The 24533-nt window shown below is 36.4% G+C and overlaps 1 long non-coding RNA gene across 1 annotated transcript; it reads right to left on the bottom strand.

Annotated features, from left to right (window-relative positions):
• Nucleotides 1-1509: 1509 nt before the first annotated feature.
• Nucleotides 1510-23950, bottom strand: LOC123988196. Its single transcript, XR_006829752.1, has 3 exons — nucleotides 23633-23950; nucleotides 5546-5852; nucleotides 1510-2269 (listed from the first exon to the last, which is right to left on the bottom strand). It is a non-coding gene; the product is annotated as an uncharacterized LOC123988196 (long non-coding RNA).
• Between the last annotated feature and the right edge of the window lie 583 nt (nucleotides 23951-24533).

Genomic DNA, 24533 nt, shown 5'->3' with positions numbered 1-24533 from the left:
GCAGCACTCGTTTTCAGTCTAGATAATTATGATATGCTTAATTTAATATAATTCTCAGATCGGTACAATTAGTATTAACTAAATACTATTAGCTTTCCTGAATTTCCTCCTACGATATGGGATATTTATTGCAGTCTGCGTTGGAATGCTACTTTAGCAATGCCCTGATCAGTTGTAATAATTAATGGACTGACGATGTGTGTATAGATATCCAGAAACTAGTTATGCTTCGGTAGTCATATTCCGTGCCACTTCGAAACCTATTAACCAGTAATAATTGATAATATATAATACAGACACAAATAGGTACTTCGAACAGTCTATCGAGCAGAGAAAAATGTATAATAAATTTTTCTTCCAAAAGTTGGAGTTCATAAAACACGAATTATCTCAGGCAGAAAATAGAAAATTGAATTTTATCACAGAATCTATGAAACTCAGGGGCGAATATTAAGGAAAATTCTCAATGCACCTATAGGGATTTTAGTCCTAACTAATTAAAATTCATTACAAAATAGCTCGTCGTGTTACAAATTTTCCAATAAAGATTGTCGGTCGCGATTCGTTCCCGATGCCAGTATTAAACAGCATGGAAATCGAAGGACGAAGGTACTAAAGCTAAGGGACCGGTCCTTGCAGAAAATGATAACGCGATTCGAGTTCCCTGGACGTAGGTCGCGGCCATCTTTATTATGACAATAATTTAATTTCGAGCCAGCTACTTCTGGGGCTGCTCGTAAATACACCGATTATCGGTCTCGCTTATTAAATCCGTCGTCCAGGGACATCTTTGCCGGCTCGAAGCCAGTCCAGGTCCGCTCGGGTTCATCTTGTCCCAGGATATCCCTTTTCTCCTTTCCACCCTGACATCCGTTTCTTTCTTTCCTTCTCAAACTTCGTCCTACGTACACAACTATCGTCGTCCTTTTTCATCCACCAGGAGATCCGTTCACCGATGCTAATTTTACGAAGCTATATCGGCTTCAGCAGCAACGTGGCGGCAGCTTGGCGGCTACGTGGCATCAGCTTGGAACTCGTAGCGAAGTGGATACCAACGCCTCGTTCCCCTCGTGGCGGCATCACTGATGATGACGAGATGATCACTTAATTTGGCCAACAGCTGCCGCGTCCTCTTTCTTCTTTTCTCCTCCTCTTCTTCTTCTTAATCTCGTTTCTCATCCTTCCCTCGTTCGTCCCGTTCTCTTTTATAGCCTGGCTCCACGACTCAGACCGCCAATGAGCACCCATAGGCTCCAACGAGGACACTCGTGGCCTCCGAAAAGATGTCCACTTTATCGAGAAACTGATATTTGATCGTTGGACGCCGAATTAGGGTGAACCAGCGATTTCTAGTTTCATCTGGGAAACTTTTACGGTGTTGTGACTTTGGTATTAGCTTTTTGTGCGCCAATTGTTTCGTGGTAAACAAGAAATTTGATGAAAAATTGGAAGAAACATGTACGTTCTTATTAAAAGGTAATTTTTTATTAGATTTTTTTTTAAGTCAGTGATTTTTATTGTTATATTCACTGTCACTTTTCAAATACACAAAAGCGCGGAGATATAATGAAATTTAATTTTCGGATGACGGACCATGAAGAGAGCCCCAATTTTCAAACGATTGACTTAGGCTTTGCTGTTCAAGCTGCGAAAGCATTGAATTAATTTATACAACTTTTTACTATTTTAGTATAGAAAATACCAATTAGTATGCTACTCAGATGAAAATATAATTATTGATAATTATCCTTATTAATAATAGCAAGATAGGTATAAACGATAATGTGATTAATATTCAACTGATATGTAAAAGAGAAAAATATATTATTTTAGCAAATTTAATTAGCGCGTATTCAAAGTAGAGTCATTTTTCAAAATTAAGAGTCCATTAAGGATTTCGTCGTCAAGTTTAAAGCGGGTCCACAAAGTGGCGGCCGAAAGTCGAATTTCCGGATGCTTCGGCCGACTAATACACGGATTCCAGGAGTGCTGCCTTCCTTTTTCATATTTTTTTCTTTTTAAATCCCGAAATGATTATTTATGGATGTAAGAGGACAGCGGAGGACCCTAACCGTCGCCTAAATAAGGTGTCGGTCTCGCATACCTATACCGATCCGTTATTAAATTACTATACTAGCCGAAGATTTACGGGCTTTTTCATCATCTTGGATCAACGGTCTTCGTTGGTAATTTATTTTTTTTCATGGTTCATTAGAGAAACCAGATGTAGCGAAATTGGGCCGGCTTACTTCCTGTCTCCGCTCACATTCTGGAAAGTAATTTTCATAAAATTTTGAATTTCGTTAAACATTTCGCGACTGTTGTTAAAAATCGATTACTCTCGAATGTATAGAAAATCATCTAAAATCGAGACAAATCTGAAAACTTACAGCGAACTTGAAAAACATACCCCTATTTAGTAGGTCATTAAAAATTGAATGATTTTCGATCGACTCCCAAAGCAAATAAGAAGCGTGCAAAAAATCATTGTGGATACCATTGAAGTAGATTGCAATAAATATGCAATCATTTTTTATATCAGTGAAAATTACCCTGACTACCATATCGAAAGCCTTGAGACATATTAAAACAGAGAGGAACGTACAAGAAGAATACAGATTGCTCTCATTATACGAATAAAAAAATAAAAAGAAAAAAGTATATTCCATTCCATCATACTGTACACGCTTTCGCGAGTAATGACTCACGTAATATTGCCGGGCCAGAAATGATTCGGTTAATTACTCCAATAACAGTCCTCTCGAATTGGCCTCCGATCACAAACTAATTCACTGTCTTTACCAATTAAATACCTCTCAACCCTATCGCATACCATCGATCCTCGAAGAAGAGGAAGAGGATGAAGGAAGAACGAAAAAACCGAGTTCATCCCTGTTCGGACGAAATTGAAACTCGATTAATCTCGATCGTGGCGTCGAACCATCGATTATTCTCGGTGGTCAGATTTCCGTGGAATTCGAAGAGCGGTCGCGAGTTGCCGAAGAAGGTAACCGTCTGCGCCGAGGAACCTCGAAATCCCCGTAAACTCCATAAATTTATGATACGCGGCACACCGTCTGTCGCCGGCTTCGCTATTTTCGTTGCCACCCTGGCCCGGGTCCGAGCGTAATTCAAAAATTCAAATTACGTATTCTATTACGTGCGAGAGCCTGGCCCGCGGAGCTGAGAAACCGCGAGGAGAAACGAGCAGCCTCGAGCGGACGAAGAAAAAGGGCAAACGAGTCGTGAAAAGAGAGAGGAAGAAAGAAAGAAGAAGGGACGAGCCACTCTGGTCGAAGGGTACAAAAGGAAGGGTCCGGTAGGTGAGGCCGACCGTAAAGGGGTGGCGGAGCGTCGAACGGAGGGGAGAGCCGGGAAGAAATGAGAAAGAGTGTAATAAATTGGCGGTGAGATTATTCTCGACGTGCATTAAGACGTCAAGCGGCGACGGACGGCCTGCAAAGTATTGCCCGACACCTTCTACGCCACTATTTTCCCCTTCTATCGCTCCCCACCGCTCCTCCCTCTCGCCCCCCACTACCGCAGTTTCGTCCTTTCCCCTACCATTGGTACGCTCCCGAGGCTGGACACGCTGCTTTCATGGGGTTTGGTCGAGACGACCTACGGCCCTGTCCGAACATATCCACCTCGACGCTGAAAATTATGCTTCGGCCTAATCAGACGAAGGTGTGAACGTGACCCATCTGAATTCGTTAACCGCACCTACTGCGACTCCAATAAGGCGGGTTCTAAATGTATCGGGGTCCTCTAGGTCACTGCTTTCATTTTGCTTGCTCAGAAGTCCAAGAATGGAATTTTATTTAGTAATTTAATGTTGAATTAATTATTTAATTTTGTAAAATTTTTCATTCTCTAAACGCTAGTTCAATTAACAATTTTGTTATGGGACGTATCGAAGCTTTAATTATTAAAAATAGAAATAATTAATTTTCAAATTTCAAGCATTCTATTTACTATTCTACATTATTCGTATAATGCAAGCTATTTTCTATAAAATCAAATTTTTCGTTAATCCCAAAATATTTTAAAAATATTTCTCTGATAAATTTTCTGCAAAGTACCTTAAATATTTCATAATAACTCTTCAAGGTATATAGAAGACTTGTACATAAAACTTTTCAAAGAATTAAATTAAAAATCCTTCTACATCCCCAAGGGAAAATAAAATGAATTAAAAATGAAAGAAGAGCGAACAATCTAATAAAGAGATGTTTGTCCAGTGACTGACCGCGTTGTTTCCGGGAGTGTTAACAAGTCCCGATCGTTTTCTCTGCTCGAAAGGATGAGATCTTTATGCGACCGTCCGCACGCGGTGCCAGGTGTTGGCCACATAATGTATTACTTAACACCCACCGAAAAAGACCCACGTGTAGCCACGGGGGTCCTCGGATACCTAATCCATCCGGCTGGAATCGTCTTCCCAGTTGTATTCTTCCTTTGGCACGCTTTAAAAACCATCTGACCCGACTGTATACCGTCAAACTTTTGATATTACAAAGCATTTCAGTAAAATTTTTTATAAATTATCAATATCCTGTCTAGTTCTAATTAGCTGGCTCGACAGGAAATGCCTCAGTACAGGTACGATAGGTAGACGTTGAGCAAGTGGTTGATTTTAAAACGTCGCGTGACGAGTAACAAGTTCGAACCGGCATGCGACACGACGGAATTTCTAGCGAATCCCCGATGGAATTTGCATCGAGAGGATCGACCACCTGACGTAACTACGCCCCTTGGATTAGCTCGCCCTTGCCAGGGCGAACCGGGCAACTCGTTTCACCGAAACCGGTAATTTCGAGCCCGAGACTTGAACGCGTGCGAATACGTATTATCCTACGCCCGGAGCGTTGCCCGGCACGTTCGTTCCACGTTTCCAGACGCACCGTTCAATTTTCCAAATGGAAATGGAATGAAAATTATCGAGTTCGTTTCAATAAAACGTTCCGTTTCGTCGCTCTCAGGGACAACCTTGTATCGCAATTAACACTCTACTGTACCATTAACCTATCAAGTACCGTTGCGAGTCGTTTATGAAACAGCTATTCAATATTCCAGAATATGAATCATTTCAGAATTTCTGTTCGAAATACGAAACTAAAGGGTTGTGCGGGTACCCGAAAATTCGAGTACCCGATCCTCTCAAAATTCCGGGTACCCAAAGAAATTTATATACCGTGCAAACGTTCGAAATCGCGCCTAAACCCGACAATTTTCGGGTAACCGATCCACCCTTATACGAAACGTTTCAAGCAAATCACCTCTCGTACGATCTCATCAAGACCCCCGTCAAGGCAGCAAAGGTATCAGTGACCCTCGTTAAAGAACAACAGCCAAGAAGAACGGAGGGGTGCGAACAACACCGGGGAAAGAAAGGATCTAGGAACAAACGGCGAGTGAATTCCAATCAACTGGCTAAATTACACCGGGCCATTAGCTACCAAAACTTCCACCCACTGGTGGGAATGACTTGTCAAGTATCGGGCCATCGGTTTCGATGGAACGGAAACCGGGGGCTCTCTTTTACCTGTCCAGCTGCGTTGTTCTTCGTTCTCTCTCTCGTGCGAGCGGCGAGGAGAAAAGAGGAAGACGAGAAAGACAGGCAACGGACGATGAAGACGTTGTAAAACGACTGTGGCGCAGAGTGTCTTGGTTCTCACACCTCGAAGACGAAGCGGCACACGGTCAAAGGCCCGCGGGGGGTAAGTCCCTCGGACCGTGAAGCTAATTGATACGTAAGATTACGTTCCTGGCCTCGTTCCCCTCCCCCTTGCCCTTGTCCGGGATGATTGGTTGTCCGACTGCAGACCAGTCTCGGAATTCCTTGTTCGAACCTAGAAAAGCAGAGACCTCAGTCTTGCACTCGCGTTAGTTGTTCGTAGAATGGAAGAATTTTAGGTGTTATCAATGTTTTGAGATGTTTGAACATTTTTTTAATTGTTTAGTATTAATTGGAGGAATTGATTTTTTTGAAAGAAGTATCTATTGTAGAATTTTGAACATATTCAACAATAAATAACTGCTCTATTTTAAATTTCTTCTCATATTTTAATAAAATTTTTTCTAATAAGGTAATTTTTAAAACCCTTTTCAGAAAATTTGTTAAATTTCACATGTCTTATAATTCTAAATATTTCAAGTGAATACTGTTACTAAAAATAAAATTTCTCCCAAAAAGTATCAATTACTGCCCTTCACAAAGGAAGCTTCTCCTAGACGGTCCAGCATCGAAATTCCATCACATAAATTCCCTTCTAAATCAATCTACGATGCTATTAAAATACAACTAGCGAAACAGAGGCTCTGCGGACGAGGTCCGGGTCTCCTTCGTCCCGAAGGAATTAAGAGAAGGCGAGAAGAAGGGCCCGAACTGAGAAAAGACACGGCAAGGCGTGGCCGAGGGGATGATTTAACGTCGAAGGGTCCGTGTCTCTATTCGGCGCGGACCGCAAAGGAAGAACATGCCAGGGCAACAGCAACAACAGAGCTAAACAACACTGCTCACACGCGTTTTGGGGCGGCAGCTTTACAGCCATTTAGTGTTTTACGGCCGTTTTATGAATGCCGCGTTCTGCCTTCTCGTGAGAGAAGAAGCTTGGTGCACAACTTTCAAACACTTCAGCAGTGGAAAAATCATGCCCCTCTGTTGAATACTTTTATAACTCTACATTTGTACGGAATGGAAACGATCTACAAATTGCTTGAATAAAAGAACACTTTATTCGACTCGACCTGTTTCGTTTATTATTCGACCCGAATCGATCCGATACAATTTAACAAATATGAATTTTTAATCAAAGTACCGCAGAAAATTTTAGAAAAAATTGTCAATCTAACAGTAATTAAAATTTCTTAATTTCGTTGAAAATTTTTAATTGAAATACCGCAGAAAATTTTACAAAAAATTGTCAATCTAACAGTAATTAAAATTTCTTAATTTCATTAAAGATGATTGACAGGGACACTGCCCACCGTTTCCAACCACGTGATCGAAAAACGATCGATCCACCTTAACCCGAGCGATAACGAGGTATTAACGATCCATGAACCAGTTCCAGAGGAGAAACGGGGCCTGATCCCCACCATAGCCTCCTATAGGACCCCTGATCTCGGCTCTTTTGTTTCGGATCGCTGGAGCTTTTCGATTATCGTACGCCGAGCAGCGGAACGATCGCCTAACTCACTGGCTCCGCCCCTCGACCAAAACCGCTCCACCCCCTCGGGCTGACCGGCCAGACGGGGCCCACTTTTTGCATTTAAATTAATTTGCGCCGATTAATTTTTAATTAAACCCGCGCCGGGACGAGGTATGCTCGGTAGGCGCGAAATACTCTCGACAAACGCGCCGACCAAACTAACCTCGCTCCTACTTCCATTTAATATGGGCATCCGAGCCCGGTGATGTTCCAAATTTCTGCGAGGACCTGGTTAACGTTCCTCGAGGGTGCGTTAACCTTTCGCTGATGGGAGGTGCTCGTATTTCGATCGAGGATCAACGAGAGGGAGGAGAAGCTTTGTGTATCAATTTTCGAAGAAGAAATTGATTTTCTTGGACGATACGGTTTCTTTAACAAATCGGGAACATTGAATCGCTTTTTCTTGAAAATTGAAAGATAATGGTACCAGAGAAATTCTAGAAGGATCAGAGAAAAGAAAAGAATCCCTTCTATGGTTCGAGCCGCATTTAATAACGCGATATTTACGAGGAATGCTCGCCTCGTAACAATATTTTTCGTCAGCCAGACGCACCGATATTCTCGATCCGAATTTCGCAACAGACGATTGCTTATGCTGATTGTATGCGTACCAAGAGAAACGACCGGTGTATCGGAATGCGATCTTCTCGTTTAATTACGAATCCTTCTGGGAACGATCACGACCCGAAATCGTACGCTCCCGTTCCACGAAATCGGCCGCCTATGATACGAGGCTGACAATAACATAAGAAAAGAAGAAGAAAATTCAGTAAATTACAACGATGGAAGGGCAGATGTTCATCTTCATCATCGAAGGGTTAATCAAATTTTAATTCTTATTACAGCTATTCAAAAAACAATTCTTCAATTTTGGATCTTCGCTTTCCATAATCGGTTTCGTTCATTTTGTTTCGAAGTTCTTTTAAAGGTAAAGGGGGTTGGTTAACGGAAGCTTGTGCTTTTCCATCGTCTCCGGTTTCCCTTAACCCGTAGCTCGTTTAACCGCGGATGCCTTTCGAAAAAGAAGCAAACGAGACGAAGCTCTCTACGGCGGCACGAATCCACGCCTACCCATAACGATATTTTAATTAAACCGAGGCGCTGGCCGAACCGAGGAGAAATTCAATCTCGGGATAATAAATGATCGTGGCCCAACACCTTCTTGACTGCTGACGAGCCGACACCTCGGCTTAAACAGTTCACACCTTTTCCGTGTGCTTGTCCGGACTATGGCTACGTCAAGGATACTCCTCTTTATTATTTCTTTGATAAATTCGATCGAACTCGCCCTTATCATTTGTCTTACCCACGATTGAAGAGTTAGTTAGTTCAGTTACACCGTGAACCGGATGAGAGAATTATTTACAGTCAACTTAGAAAGTGTGTGTACACAAAATTACCAGTATCAATTTTAAGTTTATTATGAGATTCAATATTTCAAGGGTGGGGGTTGAAAAGTGTAAAGGTGGTGTTTGATGAGGGTTGAAGTGTTGAGACAAAAATTCAAAATTCAAATTGAATTGGAGTATTTAGAAAATAAAAATAAAAATTTCTGCTTTGAAGATAATAAAAAATTATTAAATTTTGGAGGTTTGTAAGCTAACTACCCCTTGAGAGATTTACAAAGTTGCATGTACACTTTAAACTCGTGTTTCTAATCGAATGTTAATGATAAATGTATTAATTAGCTTAATGAAAATTTGAATTCTAAAGACTATGAAAAAATGATTAAGACCTCAGATGATTTTAAGCTAACTACCCCCTTTGAGAGGTGATCTTGTCGAAAATATAATGTACAAAATGACGTATGCACTGTGAAGTCATATTTCCAATTAAGTATCAATGGCAAATGTATTAATTACCTTAATGATCGACTCTAACGAGTTTCTAATTCAATGAGATTGCATTTGCTACCGTTTATCTCTGTTTCCAACGAATTTAACACAGTTTTCTAATCAGAGTGACGACCATTTATGTATAATGCGTACGGGGTGCGTGGTCGTTACCCATGTTATTAAAACGTCTGATTACGTATTGCTGCGACTCTTGATTCCATTAAAAGGTTAGGCGAGATTTCATTGCCCCATTAATCAATGGAACGATTGTGGTAGCAAGCAGCCGTCTCGTTCTAAGGGAATTAATCAAACGAACGGGAACGAAAATCGTGAATATTTCAAGCATCTCTCGATGATGCATTGCAACATTATTATCATCGATTAATTATCGCAAATGACAGCTGTACGTTACCATTGGAATGTTAGAATGTTGTAATATTTTATGCAAATTATTTCTTCATAGAAATAGGAAAATTTCTATGATAATAAAGAAACGAAGTTTCACGTGAAACGCAAATAATAATTTCTGTTTTGTTTTATTTATGAGATAAAAACTTATAATAAGAGGTGATTGATGTTTCACTCATAGAGTTTGAATGAAAGATAAATTCTCAGAACATGCTTTCCTTCAACCTGAGTAATTTACTTGCATGACATAGTATTTTCGATGCGTAACATTCAATTTTTCGAATGACTAAACAATGAAGCCAGTTTGAATTGACAGTGTTAAAGAGGAACGTCAGTTTTTGCATCAAAAACCGCCTAAGTGGCTTCAATCTAAGTAGAAAATAAGTATTTCCAATCATTTACTATGAGATAACATCATTACTCGAAGATCAATTAAAAATAATATATTTGTCTTTCTGTTCTATGCAAATTATTGCATAATACAGATGTTGCAATTGCTATTAGTTTCATATTAATTACAAATTACATTTTCAATTAACAAGATTCGTTTGAAACAAATTCACGTGCTCGTTATAATTTTCCCATTAATGCTAATTACAGTGGTAATTAATAACACATGGCTTTGATTATTAATTTCACAGAATCATACAGAAACTTTCCACTCCAGAACGTAAATGTAATACGTTAAGAGATTATTAGTGGAGCAATAATTATTTTTGAAATGAAATTCATCATTGTAAACGTTCACTTTAAAAATTACAGTGAAAATAAAATCTTTAATAATTTTACTATAAAAATAAGAAAACTTAATTAAAGAAAATTCTAATTAGCATTAATAATTTCATAGCAAATGAAAAGCTTTAATTAAAAAAATGAAATAATATCATACTCTGAACAATAATTATAATTATCCCATTCATTTTCTTAGTTGTGCAAATTAAAGTAGAGAAAAGGTAATCAAAATGTGAGATGCGTCCGAAATTTTAAAAACACAAAACAAGAATGTTTCAATAAGAGAAGAATCGAGATGATGCTTTTATTGAACGCGTACATTCAACCAGCAACCGTGGTAACGTCACACGAACGCCGCTTGATGAGTCTATTATAAAATTAATAACTATAAATCTCGGGCGAGCTCGAGATAGCACGTGGCCGGCCGTTTTTCATGCTCCGGTTAATTATACACGGGTGCAAATTGAGCGAACCGGAGTTAAACCAGCTTCTCTTTTCCTTTACCGACGGCCTTCGATGTCTCCTTTTCGCTACTGATTCTGTCATAGAGATAATATCGATCTGATCAGTTCTATCGATTGACAAATAGGTGCATAGAAGCTAATCTCTCTATACGATATGATTTTATGAATATGTTAGTTTTCGAAAGAAATCCAAATAGTGCGAGTCAATAATTATGCGATTGAAAATAATAGAAGTATACAATTTTCAAATATTTTAAATTAAAATAATAGGAATAATAAAATAATTAAATTTTGACAAATTATAAATTGATAAATTAAATTAAAAGTGGGACTCTCTCAATGGTCCGTCATCCGAGAGCTAATTATCAGGGCACAAAGATAGATAGTTTTCAATTTCCTACTTAATATTATTAATAAAAATGATAATTTTCTTTGATCAATTATCCTGTTATATTACTGCTATTATGAGATATGCTAAATAATAGTAGATTATTTCTAAATTTGTTACCTAATGCAACAATGACCATCACTACGCCAAGTTCTATTTATCAAATCGCAATTTTTCCTACCAAATTTTTTTCAAATAAAAAAAACAAACGAAACTCTACGAAGAAGGTCCTCCGAAAATGTCTTCTTCCTATCCTTCCATCAGCTTCTCTCTCTCTCTATCTTTTGGTTTCGCGTGTCTCGGGGGCATTAAGAGGAACGCTCACGGCAGCCAGTTTGAATTTCGAAGCGTTGGGGGATAATTCCATCGGCGGGGTGTTCTAATTGGCCTCTCATTACCGATGCTCGGCCTGTTTCGGTATACTGAACCGTGATCCGAGGGTCCCAGCGAACGTCCGAGTTAACCGGTGGCCACGGTCCGATTATTGCCAGTTATTATCTACCGCGGGACCGTTCGATTTAATGGCCAATTGTTTCGAACGCCGAGCCGTTAATAGAAATTTACTGGTGGCCGATCGACCGCGTTGTTATGCTCTGCTAGGAAATGATGTAACTGCTCTTACCGTTCTCCTGCCACTCCTTTTCGTCTCGTATCGATAGATCGATAATAAAATCTGTCGATCATCCCCCGATTTCTTATCCGGTAACGAGAAAACAACGTGACGTCGAGATTTCACGAGATTACTCTGTGTGAAATTCTTTAACTATAGGTGAAAATTTATGAAGAAATTTGAGAGGGACAGAATGATTCCAAGTTACTTGTAACTCAATATTGAATATTAAAACAAATTGAAAATTATGTGCAATCAAGGTAGTAGGTTTTAAAATGGATGTCGTACAATCGTTCATTTATCTATGCATAATTCGATCGTAAATAACCTGATTATATAAGCAGTTTGACTGGTGGAAGGTATCTGTCTACCATTGTAATGTAGGCTCTTAATGTCTGATCAATGCAGTCTTGTTCTACTTGTAATTACAAGCTATTGTAGTGGTGCTGCACATACTTCATTCTTACATATTTCGTTCAAAACTTATTTATTATGCGAAGTTTCTATTTTTTGAAAGCTAAATCTTACTTTTATAATAGTTATTGATATGTAAAGAGGTTCTTATGCAAAAGTTGTGAGAAATTTTATTAGATATTATAATATTTTCATGTTTATTAAATTTTGTCTATTATTTTTACAATATTCCTATTATCCTTAATTTGAAGTAATTAAATCAAGATATTGTTAATTAGGCAAATAGGCTTAATATTTATAATATTTATAAACTATTTCTAACATTTCTAATATTTCTAATTTTCAAATAAAAATATTCCCAATCAGGTAAATAGAAGAATTCCTAATAATATTGGTGATGGATTCCTGTAGCAATTTAAATATTATCCAAAAATGAATGGCATGACAATCAAACTGTTAAATATAATATTAATAATTATATAAATAGTTCTTGTGTAAAAAGAAAAATAGATTTTCCTTCGTCTATCCTATGATACAAAATTGAAACATCAAAAGAACTAAATTAATTTAATTAGGACGACCCTTATCCTGTTACAAGAATTCTTCTTTCACGTTTTCCTCGAAAACTACAACTCATTTTCTATCTTTCCGTAAAATTCATTCACCGATTCCAAGTTTCGAGGAAAGCCATCAGAATTTCGTAGGGTCTGTAATAAAGAGGCAGGCTTTACAATAGACCCTCACGTAATTGGCCGTCATTCTGTCGAATACTTATAATAATACGTCTAATAGAAACAGGTAACAGGGTACCGATGACCCATGCCGGATGATTGGCCAAATTCTATTAGACCTGTCTTCCCTTGGGCACTTCCAACTGGCTTTGATTTAGTACTGTACACTGGCGAATTCGTCAAAACGTCAAAGCTAGCCACCCACAAACACATATACACACTGTTATTCGCCCCCTCAGTGATTATGAAATTTATCAAAAGTTAATTTAAGGTTCAGATACTGGATTAAAACCTGAGTTATTTGTTTAAAAAATTGCCAAAGCTATTCGTTTGTTTATTACGTACTGCAATAATAATAGCCTAAAGATAAATGTACAATTTTCAAACTTAAGTTTCATGTATTAGAAGAATAATTTTTAAAAGAATAGTGTAAAATTTAGAAAATGAAAATAATATGATACAAAATTGAGGCTCTCTCCATGGTCCGCCCTTCGGATCAAAAATTTAATTTATGATAGGTTGGATAAATCTCAAATTATATAATACTTAATAACACTTGCTGCCTTATATTATTAGTAATACATAATTCTGATTTTGCTATCATGGAGTAGTAAAATAAATTTCATTACTATTATTTTTTAAAATATTTTTAAATATTTTAAATCCGAGAAATTCAGTAATGCCAAATAATTTTACTAATTGGAAATAATATTATTTGAAAAATGTCCATAGTCAGATGACACCCTCCCTTAAAAAAGAAAACCAATTCAACTGAAATTCAACAGAAGCTCTTCCACCTGCACGATACATTGTACCTGCTTTTCGTTATCCAATATAATTCCGGCAAAGGAGGCCAATTTCTGGAAAAAAACCGACTGGATACACGCGATAGAACAAAGTCGACAGCTGTCTGACGGCATCTCGGGGCCTTTTTAATTGAAAAAAAGTCCTCGGGAAGGAGGCTGGAGCTCCAATTTGTTCGATTATCCTCGAAGCCAGCTTCTAAGATGAACGAACCGACTGTGAAGGGGGTGGGTTTCGCTGGTAAGAGGAAAGGTGGATCTTGACGGGTCGGTCCCCGAGACAGGACAGAAAACCTACTATAGATTACCAGGCCTGTTATTACGGCCAAGAGCGGAGGTTTTTTCGGGGCCAAAAATTGGTTTTTAATGCGGGGTTCGTCGCTTTCTTCTGGCCTGGGGGAACCCATGTCGGTAATAACTATATTATCAAGCCCTATGACCACGCGCTCTTCACCACTATACACGCTTTCATCGTTCGCTATGGCGGTCTATGGGAGCGCAGCCTTAAAAACGATCGTTGTAAAGAGTGTTACAATGTGTATCGAAGAAAAGTATGGGTGTATAACTTCTCGTGAATCGTGATCCACGAACGATCTATATCACGATCTTTTTGTGTTCCATTTTAATGGAGACGATTTATCACGAAAAATTAGGCAAGATCAATTGATAATTATTACTGTAACAGTGGAAGGTGCACTTCAATTTTTTTTTTTAATTTAAATATTCAATTCCCAAAAATAGTATACTGTCAATATTTGTCAAATATCTAATCAAATTATATTACTCAATAATAACAATGTTAAAATTTGAAATATTGTAAATATTTCATTAGAAACCCTGTAAATTTAAAAATTATTAATTGAATTTTATCTTTGCTAAGTATTATATAATTCAGTACTAATTTTCTACCCCAGAAAATTTCAAACTGATTTCTAATAAATGAACTTTTCCTACTTCTATCACTTTCTTAACAAAATACTGATATCAGAAACTTTTATACCACGAAATTAATAAAACACCTATACCACAGGCTAAACACGTTCAAAACAACGAGACGAGTTATTGCTACGATTGTTTCGCGATCAGGATCGATCCATTCTCTCGGATCCTCCTTTTAGTCGGTGATCCCTTTGTATTGTATATGGATCGGGCGTCAGTTGTTCGAAACGATTTATTATGAGAATTATGAGCAGTCGAACAAGCAGCTTTCTTTCTTTCTCTAGCTCGCGTACTCCAGCTACCCCATGGAACTTTGGGGAGTGCTCGAGGAGGTGCTAGTAAGAGGCGGTACTGCCTCGTAAACCTTAGATTTACTTCTGGCTGGCCGCCATCAATGTACCACATACCACTACGTAGAGATCGTAGCTCATGCCTTGGAGAACCTTCTTGAGATACTTATCAACGATATTGCCGCGAACAGCAACCGATTGTTTCAGAATCTTGACCAACAGAGAGAAAGAATAGGTCATTCCTTGATTTTGGATACCTTGGATCAAATAGAGTTCCTTTTTTTAATTATTTGCATTAAAGAAGAAAAATGTATCCTTAGCTTGAAAATTTTACAGTATACTCTCGTTATATCGCCGCAGAAGTGAACAATTTTTCAAGTTTATTGGGAGATAAAAGAGTTAAAGAAAATAAACTTTCTGTTGATTTAAATAAATATTAAATATATATAAATTAGTATGCTTAAAAATCCTTATGCAGATCAAACCCTTCAGGTGGCAATATAACGAGAGTCCACTGTAGTTCAACATAAGTAGAAATATTAAAGCTTCTCTGGAATTAAAAATAATTCCTATAACGTCGATTTCTATTTTTAAAGAAAGTAAATTTGAATTTAAATTTCAGGATTTCTGCAAAGAGATTTATAAATTGAGGTGTTCGCCATGACTCATTGGATTTCGAGGATCGACTCACAAAACGAGATTCACAGATTCGCGTGACTATCTGCTGAAGATCTGTATCTGTCGATCGGTGCAAGAACCGGGAAACAAGTATCGGTTTCCGGAGAAAAATTAATTCATCGAACATGTCGATGACCTGTGTGGGTAAACCAGATATTTGGTGGCATCCACAGACACCAGCCGGTTCTTCTGCATCTGCTGTGCCACTCGATAACATATTAAATAAATATATTTCTTGATCGATTCATTAATCATATAAAAATCCTCAGATTTAAATAACTAACACTATCAATATCAAATTTACAAATAGCTAACAAAATTATTGTAACTTCATTGAAATTTGTAATAAAATATAGAAATATAATTTCATTTATTATTTCAAACAAACTTTCAAATTTTCATAATCATCAAAATTTCTATCGTATATCTGAGGACGAAGAATTTTAAAAACCACCCCGAGAAAATCAATCAAGTTTTCTGATTGTAAGAATAAGACACGCGCGCATCAGCAGAATACAGAAAGATCATTATCAGGATGGTGAATGCAGGAGAGTACGATCAGAAATCGATCTTGGCAGAAAAGTGAATTCAAACGAGCCGCCTGTGGGGTCTTGCATGGCTGGACCACGCAAGTATATGCACACAAAGTGTGGGCCAGGATCAGGGCAAGCCCTCGTACTCTGGCACGGATATCTTTTGGCATCTTGCTCGAATATTTCCTAATAAAATTTGTTCCCGCCAGTTAACTGGTGCCCGTTGCCAAAAGCGCCTATTAATTTTTTATCTCGCATCTTCGCTTCCACTAGCCTCGTCTCGCCAGCGAGATTTTCAATATGTGACGGTGGCCATAAAAATGGCGTGGCTATGTTGGAACCATTCCATTATGCATGTGAACCCGTAAATCGATACCAGATTCCGGGTTTTAAGCTCCAGGAAAGATACAGTAGAAATGGACTATGCGGTGAGACAAAATGAAATTTGAATTTTTGAAATTAAGAGGAGAAAGGTGCAAAATTTAAGTCTTCATCTACTGGCTACTAGGAAAATCATAATATTCCAATATTCAAAAATTTCAATATCCCGGTATTTTAAAATTCCAAAATCCTAATATCCCAATATTCTAAAATTCCCAAATTTCAAAATCTCGGTGTCTCGAAATTCTAAAATTCTAATAAACACTATTAATAGAGCTAAGGAACCCCCTCCCCAAGAAATAAAATTTTAGTTACTACAGTGGCTACTGTGAAATTAATTACCAAATCTAAATTCTCAATATAACATATAATAGTAATATTAATACAAAAAATCGGAGATATCGATCACCAGTAACCCCTAGTTTATTTTGTTTCAAGTAGACTAAAATAATGGCAGGAAGCATAAGCGATTATAATTTTTCCTGTTCGCATGATCGTGGCAAAGAACGATCTACCCAGACGACTATCACTCAATTATACCCGCCACCTGCTGATGCATAAGAATTGCCATTTCCAAGAACGGCTACTGTTTATAGCACCATTACGCAAAAACTTAATTTCAGCAGAGAAACTTGACGGGAAAAGGTGGTGCATATACAGCAGCCGCTGTTAATTCAATACAATTATCGAGATCACGCGAACTAAATAACTACGATCAAATATTTAACGCGAAATTCCCGCCCTTTCAAACGAAATCATTTTTATATTTGTAATTGATTTGAAAATTTTCCTTGCGATCGATTCAAGACCAACCTTATTAGAATTTTAACAAAAAAGGAAATTAATGAAATTCAAGCTTACACTATTAAAATATTTAATAATATCTTTAACAAAAATTTGGATAATGTTTCATTTTCATATTTGCAATTGCAATAAATATTTTCCTTCCTTTTCCTTGCGATCAATTCAAGACCAACCTTATTGGAATTTTAACAAAAAAGAAAATTAATGAAATTCAAGCTTACACTATTAAAAAATTTAATATCTTTAACAAAAATTTGGATAATGTTTCATTTTCATATTTGCAATTGCAATAAATATTTTCCTTCGTTTAAACAATAAGTATTCCCTTCAATACAAAAAAGCGACGAAGTGAAATATTGATAAATTTCAAGTAAATAAAATTAATAAAAACAGGATGATGCTCTGAACAAAAGATTTAATAACATCCCGAATAATTTTCAACCGTCTCAAGTACCATGAAATCGTGATCACTATATTATCTATCATCGCGATCAAGGCGTAAGCTATATTAATTCATACGAAATTATTAGTTGGTCCGTCCTTGTTCGTACGACAGGACCCAACGATCGGACATCTTATAAAGCGAAGAGAAGGCTGAAGAAGCGTTTAATCTGGTTTGTGGCGTGGGTGGGGCCCGTTCGAGAGCGAAAGAGAAAAAGATCCGAGCACGGTGGAAAAGAAAGCCGGCCCTTGTCGGACGAAGATCGAACGAGGAGATAGTCGATACCTCTGGGAAATATCGGTATCGATAGTCGATCGAGGCTAAATGGTTTATGCGAACGATCGACCTTTCACCTCTCGTAATAACCGGCAACGAATCTGCCGCCTGATCTATTGGATCGAAAACTCGATCGACTTACACCTTGTCCGCAAGGATTCATCCGCGTTTCTCTACGCTTCGGCTTTCCGTTCGCGGATACAAAAATTGTAACGCGGTAATGCACGCGGAAAATTTATCACGGGTAAATGATACAAGGGGGAAAAGGGGAAAAGAAAAGGAAAGCTTAACCCATCAAGACCTAAATACCGACAGCTACTTCGATCGGATCGGTTCGACTCGATTCGAGTAGTCAGCTCGAATTGGCTCGAATCGGGTTGGATCGGGTTCTATAAATATGCGATCTGACCCGATTCAACCCGATTCGAGCCGAGCTGACTACTCGAATATTTTATTTAATAGTTACCCGATATTTTCGAGTTCTCCCACACTTCTATTGAATACTATATCATGCCTTACTGTTAACCGAGTCTACGACGTGTTTAAGATCTTTAGAATGTATTACCGCATTTGTAATGGTCCAACGAAGGAGACGGAAGTGTTTGTTGATTGTAACTAATCAGAGTCATTAATCTAGCTGGAACGTTCAGCATCTGACCGTGTCTAAGCACTGTTTTCTCGAGATCGATCGTTTCCTACATACATACACCAATCCGAGAATTCATCGATCCTTTTCTATAGTTCCTCCTTTCTTTTTCATGATTTCACAAATCCCTTTCTTTATTTACTCATTTCTCCGTCGATCGTCGGAAAGTAATCTCATCGCGATCCACATCGTCAAACCCATCATCCCGTATTGAGCGATTTTAATTAAAAATCACAGATCGTATCGAACGGTTCGACGTTCCCCGCCACCTGGTCCTTTGTGTTCATCTCGTGGTGGAAATCGCGCGAAAGCGAGGCGATGGTCGTTAAAGATTCCAATGGCTTCCGACGAAGTACAAGTGTAAATTATTCCCCGGATCGCGATTAGAGGGCAGCCAACCACCTGCCGGATTCACGCACCGAGACTGCCAGGTATTAATAATCCGAGGATTTATGGGATCCTCGATCGCTTCGTTAAGAAGATGCCTTCATTGTCGATCCGTTCGTATGGTCATTAGTTCAAAATGGCAGTAAACCATACCGGTGTCCCCATTGGGAAACAACAGCAAGAACAAGGGAAGGTGTTTATCTCTTAACCATGATTAATTGACTTTTTATCGAAAACGATTAACGAAGATGAATTTAAATTTTGTATCTCCTCCTATCAAAGTTTCATGGTAAATCTTGGTAAATGTGAAATTCAAAATTTAAGCATAATTTACAAAATTCTTGATAATTGAATTTTCCCAAATATCCACAGTGAGACTTGAAAATAAAATTAAAAATTTGCATATATTAATCTCTAGAAGGATATAATATTGTGTAAAAAGAACTAGGCCTGTAAATAGATAAATAAAATGAAAATAAATAATAATTATTAAAGATATTAGTTAATTATTACATTTCTAATATCAATATTCTCACCTTATCTTTTCTATTAATCACATGATTATTCTACTATAGATCCTTGAACCGAACAGTACGTTTAATTACGTTCCCGATTGCATGTAGAATGGAAAAGATTCACTGTACATTAAACAAGTAATTTATGACGATCGTCTTAGGTGTGCATTACAGGTTGCAAAAATTTCAAATTGTTTCGCATTCAATGTTGCAACGTTTCTATCGATTCGCATTCATATTCATGGTTGCAATTGCAAAGAAGTGTTATCTGTTTAGCGCAGAGGAAGCAATTTTTCGAATCTCATCGAAAAGGGAGTGAGGCTAATTAAGAAATCGCGCTTCAACGTCCCATTAAGTTCTGAAATTGCCGGTTTCGAGTGAAGTGTCGGCTGAGCTTCGCTGAAATCACGTGAAATTACGCGAGTAGTTGAGGAACCTTGGAGTCGGTGAATATTTATGGAAAGAAAGCAACAAAAGCGCGTACGTAGAACTGCTCAATTAGCGAAAACCGCGAATTCTCGATGGATATTTAATTTTTTCTTATTTCAGGGGTGCGTTTCAATCCCCACTTCCACTTTCTTTGGAAAAACGACACGAACTTCGAGTATTTTGTAAATTTAGATAACAAATGTATGAATTATTGAAGAATTTTTCTTTAAAAATTCTTAAAATTTAATTTTTTGATATCATAGAGCACCCTTGATTCTCAGTTATGAAATGAACAAATTTTTTAATCCTCGAGTAACCCTCTCCATTCCTTCTCGTATTTTAAATTATTATTTCTCTCATATATTAAAGTCTTCCATTTGCAAACTGAAATATATTTAATAAAACATTTTTTGTTGTGCATAAGTAAACCCTGTATGCATAAATAAATAATATCATCTGAGATGTACACGTAATTATACAGTGGTGGTACGTGAAAGAGAGTACTCCAAATGGCTACATTCGTATTCGATGTTAATAGCGAGGATCTTAATGAATAAAAGATAATTTCATAGAAGACTAAAGTAGAGAATGACTGGAACTAAAGGAATCATTATGCATGATAAAGTAAGAACCTTCATGCAATATTGAGAGTAATTTGAAGAAAAAATGGAAATCAATTACTATGTAACATCAGCCATGATAATAAATCCTTTGAAACTAAAAGATTATAATAAATGCAAAAATATGAGTAAAATGATTTAAAAATAATCAAGGATCCCAACAACCTATCACCACTTAATGTCTCTTGTAAACCTTGGTACAAATTGTCTCCATTAAAATGAGAGCAAATTTTTGGAGCAGCCTTGTTTCCGTTTACGATAATCGATCAACACATAATTGGTTCGTATTATATAAATGATATGCTAATAAAATAGTTATTATATTGTCCTTCTTAGGAATCGTTTTATGTCTCGATGACTTTGAAAATAATTAGCAGTAATTTAATAGAGACACAATTAAAAAAAATTAATACAACGATAACAGAGCAAAAAATTAATTAATTTTGATAGGCCTTTTATGTTTGATCGATTTTAATTTAAATCATAGATTAATTTTATAAAAGGAAGTAAAGTTTTGCTCTTAATAGAAAATATACAGAAGATGATACTATGGTATGAATATCTAATTAAAGTGTTTCTAATTTTTGATAAATGGTCAGAAATGGTAAAAGGTAAAATATTAATAGAGCAGATCGCGTAATGCACCGTAATCATACAACAATTTGAATGAAATATAGCCAATTTTGTTCACCAGACGCAAAATAATTAGAGAAATTGTTGAATGCAATCTGTTCCAAGTTTCTAAATACAATAGGTATATAATTTACGTTACTCAAATTAGAAAGATAATTAAAGAATGTACTCAGTATTTCAAATTCCTAAATGAAAGTTGTTGCATTTTGTTTAACAACTGTGGAATAATTGATATAATAGTTTCTCACATTACAATTAATAAATCATAAAGTGTACTCGGTTCCAAATTAAATTTTTAACAAAACCCTCTACATATTATCCAGCTAATTAATTCTGAAATATTGAATCCTGGGTTGCATTGGTATTTCAACATGTCGAATAACGTACATGATGGATTACCATAAAAATTCTAGCATCCATATATGAGTCATAGAATAATCAACACGTCAAATTTCTTTCAGAATAAAAGCACTAATCGACTATAAATTACTAAAAAAATATTACCAATTCTATTCTCTGATAGACGAAAGCTTTAAATAAAATTCATAAATATTCATTAAAAGAAACTTTATAATCATCCACGGTATAACGGACACACTGGTCGAATACGTTAAATAAATATCAGTTTTCTCGTGAATAATAATAGGTTCGGTGAAATTTTCGTCGATGAACAAAAAAGAATCTGCCGAAAGCAATCTGACGCAAAGTTGCATATATAAAATTAACAGATCGCGCTTTCTATGTAAATTTGATATACGACGAGATACAGCTGATATATCATTTTTTATGCATATTCATACATGCGAATTTGCGAGAGAGAATGGTACGTTTATTTTCACGGGACACCACCACCTATGCCACCATTATTCTTCCTATTTCACGAATTTATAAACGTCACGCTTACTTTACCCCGTGAAATTTTGTTGCATTGCGTTGCATCATATTTTTCAAGCATTTTGTCGCGATTTAAAGTGTTTAAGCGAACATTTTGTAACACGTTTATGTCGTATAAAGCATTTTTAATTTGCAACAATTTTTACGGTTTAATGGACGAAGGTGTAATTACAATTCTTTTGTTCAACTTTGTATGATTTTTTGTTTTATAAGGCGTGACTTGAACTTTCTTCTAGGGAGGGCCAGGATACTTGGAAATTTTGAAATTTTGATAAGCTGAAATTGTAGAATTTTAGAATTTTGGAATTCTAAAATATAGAAAATTTGAAATTTTCAAATGTCAAAATTTTAGAGAGGAGCCTGTTCAGATTTTTAGCAAAACCAGGCCCATCGAACCCCCTACCTAGTTACGGGAATGCATGTGATGAATTTTTAGGTAAAATTAAATATAATTCTGCATATGTTATCTCGTATTATTTGATGTTGCATATGGTAACATTTCCGGTATATCTTCATTAATTTTGATGCATGGTAAAAGACCAATGTATGAAATATTTTATTCAAGTACTGCTAATGAATTTAATTACCTACACGTTCGTTACTTTAATTACGTATTCTACAACTTTCTATAAATAGAGAAATTATATAATTTACAAATTTACGTATAGAAAATATAAAATTATGAAAATTTTAAACATTCTAAAAATGACATATTTTATGATTTACTACAAACACGTAAATTTAGAAATGATAGAATATGCAATTTTTGGAAATATAATACCCAAATTTCTAAATTTCTAAAATTTTTGGGTATGAATAAAAATACCGCAATTTAATAATTTATAAATTACAAAATTTCTATATTTAATATTACGAAAGTAACTGAAACTGAGTGAAAGTGGCTATACAACTCCCTACATGTAATTCGAGTCAATAATTTCGAGCTCATTATTCCTACGCGAGGACAATTCACGCGTCACGATTTCGCGATACACGAACAAAAGGTTTATCGGCACAGTGTGGGCGGATATCGACAAAGAATCTCACGCTTTTCTCGTGGAACACGAATTGAGTCGTTTACAAGTCGTGGGTGATGCTTTCTTAGATTATAGTTCCAGCAACGAGTAAAAGACGTGCCGCAATCAAGCTTTCATAAATCACGCTCCACTTGTACGTTGTAGACGATAAACACGCGTAATTAATCGCGGGTGTCGCGGAAATTATTAACGGCAATGAAACCGCCTCGTTTGATCTCGAATAGCGTGAATATTTTCTACCAAGCGTTCGATGCCCCCTGATCATCGAATCGTGTTAATTACGACAGAAAATAGGAAAGATTTATTTGAATTTAATGGACATTTACTGCTTTTCCTCTTTCAAACGAGACTATTGTTAGATTTAATATTTGATAGCTAGGTTATTATAAAATTATGCTTTATAATAATAATGAATTAAAAAAACATGAATAACAGTATCTAACATCAATCTAACATCAAATAATATACTGCAAAATTATTAACATTTGAATTGCAAATAATATTTGCTGAAATAATGTGTTGCACTCACCAGTTTGTTGTCTTCTCGGATGATTAATCATCTACCATCATTAAGCAACGATTGTTAACAAATAGAAAGATACCAGAACTTAATCGCAAATAAAATTCTGGTCACTTTTTTATCTACATCGAACAACATAACGGTATTTAATTTTCCATAAGACCACGATAAGTATCTCACTGATCAACTAGAACCACGTACTAACACTCAATCATAATTAAGATACAACGTGAGACTATTTGCTGTAATTAATTAAAATTACAAATCAGCGTTTAGTCGCGAATTTCAGTGTTCTCATTTACGGTGCAAAACGAAACGCGATGTAATCACGCGGCCGGATAGCGTGAAACTGAATTAAGAATGTCGTCTATACAGGCTCGACTTATGTTTATGTTTTGATCGATGTAAACTGGCTGAGTTTCGAGCTTGATTACCCCAAAGTCGCTACGGAACTTTAAATATTATTCTGAGAGATATAGTACATAGGCATTATTGTAACTAGGATTTTTCTATGGGGTGAAGTGAATTGGCGTGCGTTTCTTAACAATTTTAAAATTTTTAAATTTCTAAATTTCGGAAATTTGAAATTTTTTAATTTTGAAATTCTATACTTTTGGAGTTTGGAAATCTAAAATTTGGAATATTGAGGGGGCCAGTCCACATTTTGGGAGGGCGAAATCCACCCTACCCCCTACCTAGTTACGTTAATGCATGTAGAAATAGAAGAACCTCGTACAAAACTATTTTTTTATAATTTTTAATATTGCTTTAGCAATATGGCAATTAAAAATAAAATTTTAAGGATGACGTGTCACCTTTAATTACCATAAAAATTTAAACATTTTCCATTAAGTAAAATAAAAATATTTTCAATGCAGAATTGAAAAATTTCAGATTTAGAATCCAAAAT

The sequence above is a fragment of the Osmia bicornis genome, chromosome 10 (genome assembly GCF_907164935.1).
Source record: "Osmia bicornis bicornis chromosome 10, iOsmBic2.1, whole genome shotgun sequence".
In the NCBI taxonomy this organism is placed as follows: Eukaryota; Metazoa; Arthropoda; class Insecta; order Hymenoptera; family Megachilidae; genus Osmia; species Osmia bicornis.
Note: the sequence above shows the minus strand (reverse complement) of the source record. Positions and strands in the feature narration are given on the sequence as shown.